The sequence below is a fragment of the Procambarus clarkii genome, chromosome 29 (assembly GCF_040958095.1).
Source record: "Procambarus clarkii isolate CNS0578487 chromosome 29, FALCON_Pclarkii_2.0, whole genome shotgun sequence".
In the NCBI taxonomy this organism is placed as follows: domain Eukaryota; kingdom Metazoa; phylum Arthropoda; class Malacostraca; order Decapoda; family Cambaridae; genus Procambarus; species Procambarus clarkii.
In genome coordinates, this window is record NC_091178.1 from 1104591 (window position 1) to 1111483 (window position 6893).

The following is a 6893-nucleotide window of genomic DNA, read 5'->3' on the forward strand; positions in this document are numbered from 1 at the left end:
ATGACAATCTCGCGAAGATTAATTAATAATATTAGCTGCAGTATTACCAACAGTTTCTCCAACAACATAACTAAAAATATCTGTAATTCATCGTCCCTGAAACATCATCACTACCCATCTGTTTACCTGGGTTTACCTCAGGTAAACTCATCGAGCGACACCAACAGTTAAGTGACTCACTGCCCCTTGTAACACCAACAGTTAAGTGACTCACCGTCCCTATAACACCAACAGTTAAGTGACTCACCGTCCCTGTAACACCAACAGTTACGTGACTCACCGCCCCTGTAACACCAACAGTTAGGCGACTCACCGCCCCTGTAACACCAACAGTTAGGTGACTCACCGCCCCTGTAACACCACCAGTTAGGCGACTCACCGCCCCTGTAACACCAACAGTTAGGCGACTCACCGCCCCTGTAACACCAACAGTTAAGTGACTCACCGTCCCTGTAACACCACCAGTTAGGTGACTCACCGTCCCTGTAACACCAACAGTTAGGTGACTCACCGTCCCTGTAACACCAACAGTTAAGTGACTCACCGTCCCTGTAACACCACCAGTTAGGTGACTCACCGTCCCTGTAACACCAACAGTTAAGTGACTCACCGTCCCTGTAACACCAACAGTTAAGTGACTCACCGTCCCTGTAACACCAACAGTTACGTGACTCACCGCCCCTGTAACACCAACAGTTAGGCGACTCACCGCCCCTGTAACACCAACAGTTAGGCGACTCACCGCCCCTGTAACACCAACAGTTAGGTGACTCACCGCCCCTGTAACACCAACAGTTAGGCGACTCACCGCCCCTGTAACACCAACAGTTAAGTGACTCACCGTCCCTGTAACACCACCAGTTAGGTGACTCACCGTCCCTGTAACACCAACAGTTAGGTGACTCACCGTCCCTGTAACACCAACAGTTAAGTGACTCACCGTCCCTGTAACACCACCAGTTAGGTGACTCACCGTCCCTGTAACACCACCAGTTAGGTGACTCACCGCCCCTGTAACACCACCAGTTAGGTGACTCACCGTCCCTGTAACACCACCAGTTAGGTGACTCACCGTCCCTGTAACACCACCAGTTAGGTGACTCACCATCCCTGTAACACCAACAGTTAGGTGACTCACCGTCCCTGTAACACCACCAGTTAGGTGACTCACCATCCCTGTAACACCAACAGTTAGGTGACTCACCGCCCCTGAGTCTAATCCCTCAATATGATTTATCGTGACCAATTATTATCACTTAAAAAAAGTAAGTTCTTGTAATGAGGACAAGTCATGGGCAACAAAAATACATGGTTAGAAAACTAAACATAATACAAATATTGAAAGACAGATTTTTATGGAACAGAAGAGTAGACGAACATAAAGGGAAACAAACACACCTTTTGAAAATATCGCGACACTCGGTCAGGCAGGTTAAGAACAGTGTTGGATGGGTGACCGCGTTGGCAGCCTCGCCCAGTGCCAGGAGGACCTCCAGGGGCCAGATTCACGAAGCAGTCACGCAAGCACTTACGAACCTGTACATCTTTTCTCAATCTTTGGCGGCTTTGTTTATAATTATTAAACAGTTGATGAGTTCCGAAGCACCAGGAGGCTGTTTATAACAATAACGACAGTTGATTGGGAAGTTTTCATGCTTGTAAACTGTTTAATAAATGTAACCAAAGCCGTCAAAGATCGAGGAAAGGTGTACACGTTCGTAAGTCACTTACGAACGAAACACTTACGAACTTTCCTGCCCGAAACGTTGCGCGTACTAGTGGCTTTACAAGATTGTAAATACTATGCTATGTATTTTCTCAAACCCAATGTACCTTCTTGTATATAAATAAATAAAAAAATAAATAAATAAATATATAAATAAATAAATAAATAAATAAATAAATAAATAAATAAGTACTTCCGTAACTGCTTCATGAATCTGGCTCCAGACGTCTAAGAGGCTTCCTTTCTCGGTCAGTGGTAAGCCATAACTACACAACACGGGAGACTGCTAAGCAAGACTAAGGACTTAAGAAATTGTTAGACTGCAAGCCAGTCACAATTAATATGTCTCATCAAAGTAAATGTCTCATCAAAGTCAGACAGATCTAGAATCAAAACCTATTTAAACAAATCCAATAAAGTAAATGACAGAAGAATCAAGACATGTTGCTTTTAAACCAATAGATCTGAGAACACGCAGGAAATGGATCACCATCCCACCAAGCTGGAAATAACAGGTTACATTACACTAATGGTGACAAGTTTACTATTTTAATTTGTAGTAGATTGGTTATTTAATTTAATTACTTTATCAACACTTTATCAGATCTATATGTAGTGCCGTTTTTAATATTATTAACCACGAGTGGTATTATTAAACACACATCTCGCCTACTATCAGAAAACTCTGAGAAGTGACCCCTGGATGAATATATGAATGGAAAACGGTTTACACACGACTCACAACTGATGACGTCCGAACACTTCCGGAACAAGTGCTTCACTGACGAATTTTGTTCGAACCACAACGCTATAAATGCTTCACCCACGTACTACAAATACAACAGCCCGTCCTCCAAACAAAGATTCAAAAGTGATTCCATGCACCCGCCAAACCCCCTGTTTATGAATGAAAAGCCGTTTACACACGACTCACAACTGTTGACGTTCGAACATATCCGGAACTAGTGCTTCACTGACGAATTTTGTTCGAATCACAACGCTATAAATGCTTCACCCACGTACTACAAATACAAATAATCGCCAACAGAACCTAAGCACCTAACCTAACCTATCCTATCCCTATATATACACAATATGTTAATATATTATAATATTAATTTATACTTGAGAAAATTCCCGTTTTGAATGAACAGCATGTTAAAATTTATGAATGCGTCTGTGGGGTCGACCGCTGAATGTAATGGACTTGAGTCGAGGACGGGTTGAATACAAATAATCGCCAACAGTCACCTAACAAAACCTAATCTATGCCTATATATACACAATATGCTAATATATTATAATATTAACTTATATTTGAGAAAATTCCCGTTTTGAATGAACAGCATGTTAACATTTATGAATGCGTCTGTGGGGTCGACCGCTGAATAGAATGAACTTGAGCCGAGGACGGGTTGATACTAGACGCGTTACGAAGCCTAGGTTCCCACCTACCTCAAATACGCATAGCTCTCTTGGACAGTTTATCTCCCTCCCCACAAACCCAACCAGCGAGTTCTGGCCACCGTAGATCTGGGCTTACGGCAATTAAACCTGTTACAACGCGTCATTCCATCACAGCTTCCATCACCGGTGACCTTACCGTTACGCACAAGGTCAATGTTCTCAAGGTCGCCCACCTGCTCACACTTCATGGACAACCAGAAGTCAGGTTCGTTTTTATACGAGAAGCCCGCGGCCGCTAGCAGCTTCACTCTGGACATTACCTCCACACTACTCATTCATTCCCCGCCTGACTCCTCTCTAGAACCTGTTCTCACGACAAATATTAGATAAATCCAGGTGCCTGACCAGAGCAGAGTTCTGCTCTCACACATGACTAACTTAACACGCACTGAATCCCACTAAACATTAGATCAAGTAAACACAAATACACTTAATGCCTTGCAAACCCGAATGTGGTCTGTGTCATTACAAGCCCACATGTGGACTGTAAGCCCTCGCCTCTGTATCAACCCGTCCTCAGACCAAGTCTATTCCATCCAGTAGTCGACCCCAGAGACGCATTCATCAATTTTAACATGCTGTTCATTTAAAATAGGAATTTTCTCAAAAATAAATTATTATTATTATATATTAGCATATTGTGTATATTCAGACATTGGTCAGTTTAGGTTAGGTGTTTAGGTTCTGTTGGCGATTATTTGTATTTGATGTACGTGGGTGAAGCATTTACAGCGTTGTGGTTCGAATAAAATTCGTCAGTGAAGTACTTATTCCAAAAGTGTTCGAACGTCGTCAGTTGTGAGTCGTGTGTAAACCATTTTCATTCATAAACAGGGGGTTGGTGGGTGCATGGAATGGACTTTGGCCTTTGTTTATGAGGACCGGCTCCTTTTTATAGCTAACATTCCAGAAGAGTGCTTCGGTATAGCTCGAACACCAGGAGAATATTTCGGTATAACTCTAAATCTTGCAGAACGCCACAGTATAGCCCTTCAGGCCGTCCTCATAAACAAAGGCGAAAGTCCATTCCATGCACCCGCGAAACCCCCTGTTTATGAATGAAAAACGGTTTACACACGACTCACAACTGATGACGTTCGAACATATCCGGAACAAGTGTTTCACTGACGAATTTTGTTCGAATCACAACGCTATAAATGCTTCACCCACGTACTACAAATACCAGCCCGTCCTCCAAACAAAGATCCAAAAGTGATTCCATGCACCCGCCAAACCCCCTGTTTATGAATGAAAAGCGGTTTACACACGACTCACAACTGCTGACGTTCGAACATATCCGGAACAAGTGTTTCACTGACGAATTTTGTTCGAATCACAACGCTATAAATGCTTCACCCACGTACTACAAATACAAATAATCGCCAACAGAACCTAAACACCTAACCTAACCTATGCCTATATATACACAATATGCTAATATATTATAATATTAATTTATACTTGAGAAAATTCCCGTTTTGAATGAACAGCATGTTAAAATTTATGAATGCGTCTGTGGGGTCGACCGCTGGATGTAATGGACTTGAGTCGAGGACGGGTTGAATAATCGCCAACAGAACCTAAACACCTAACCTAACCTAACCTATGCCTATATATACACAATATGTTAATATATTATAATAGTAATTTATATTTGAAAAAAATTCCCGTTATAATGAACAGAATGTACAAATTTACGAATGCGTCTGTGGGGTCGCCAGCCGGATGTAATGGACTTGAGTCGAGGACGGGTTGCATAGTCCAGGAAAGTGCATGGGGTAAAGTTGAGAGTGGAGGAGCACATGTGGGTGCAGGTGGGAGACTACTGACGAGTGAATGTTGTGGTTGGAGTGGACACTGTGACGCACTCAACCCCTCACCACCGTCCAGGATATATTTGGACCACCACTCACACGCAGTCCAATTCCTTTAGAATAAAACTAAAGAACATGCCAGATCTCACTGGCTGCCTGTGGGCGTTGTCGCCTTGAAACATCTACACATTTCAACAAAGGATATACAGTATTAGACTTATTTAGTAAGTAATTTAGGTTGGCCGAGGGATTTTGGTCGGCCAATCAGCGAGAATAGTAGTGTAAATAACTTTTAACCACCTGGTCAGTAAACAGCTGACTCATTAACCGTTCATAGTTAATGACGCGATAAATACCGGTGTGAATTACGGGTTATTCATGCCCGTGACACATCTTAGGCGGCTTAATCTTCATCAATCAATCAGCAGTGGGAAATGTACTTACTGGAAGATGTCAGTTATGAGTTAAAGTGTACACGCATTATGACGTTTACGTAACATGTGTTGTAAATATGCTACTTTATGTTAAGTGATTTGTGTATACAGAGAGAGAGAGAGAGAATTTTATGCAGTTATATTCACAGTTGCAAATTTGTATTGTTATTGCTTTTATTTTATTATTAATATTATTATGGTTTTTGTATTTTATTATTAATATTAATATGGTTTTTGTATTTTATTATTAATATTAATGTTTTATGTATTTTATTATTATAATTAATAGTATTATTTTATTATTTTTATTATCATTATTATTTACACTGAGCCAGGTGAGCCCAGACAAGGCAGGATACGTCACTGCCTTAAGCCGTACGGCATCTTGGCCTCTCTTCGTTAACACCGGAAATAGTTAACAACTCCGTACAAAATCATTACAATAACAACATTATTGTACTAGTAATAGCGAGGAATTAGACTGTATTAGGGTTAACGAGGGCAGCATCCCAGGTCGCCTGTCACACTACATCTCACGATATATATTATGAAATCGTTACAACAAATCCTTTTGTTCAGATTCATTTATTTATTATGCGCCCCATACTCATCCCGTGGGCGGTGGTGGAAAGGGTTATAGAGGAACATAATGGGTTCAGGCACGAAGCCCCATAGTTCGTTTAGCTTAGCAAGTAACAATCTTGTGAAGCTAGTTACATAATGGTTAATATATATATATATATATATATATATATATATATATATATATATATATATATATATATATATATAATCACCCAACTGGGCGGCAGCTTCACAGTCATGTGCAGGCTGCACCTACAGTCATGTGCAAGCTGCACCTACAGTCAGCAAATTTTGGATACTTGGCTAAGATACCTGGCAGCACATCATTATGAATGAAGTACTTACACATTTCTTGGACACCAATGATGGTGTTATCTCTGAATTCTGCGATGTTTTCACATTCTATTACATAATGACGCAGAGTATGTGAATAGTTCTGTTGGCAGAGTTTACATTTAGTCAAATTTACATCAGCAGATGATGCACACTCCCAGAGGTATTTATAGCCGAGCTCAAGCCTAGCAGTGGTAACATTTGGTAACATCACTAGGCGTCAGACGCAATCAAAAGTAAAAATGAACTTTGGAGAGTTAATTTTTCAACTTCCTGCTTCAGTGATGAAAAACACAAGGAATGTCGAGAACATTTGTGCCAGAATCATAAATCTAAAACTTTCTGTTTTAGAGGCAGTGAGAGCTTCATTTACTGCTCAAGAGGATCCCGGGTTGGGCTCGAAATATAGTCTACATTTCTTCATGTTTTCCAAATAGTGGGTTATTATTTTTATTGATTATATATATATAATATATATATATATAACTGAAAACTCACACCCCAGAAGTGACTCAAACCCATACTGCCAGGAGC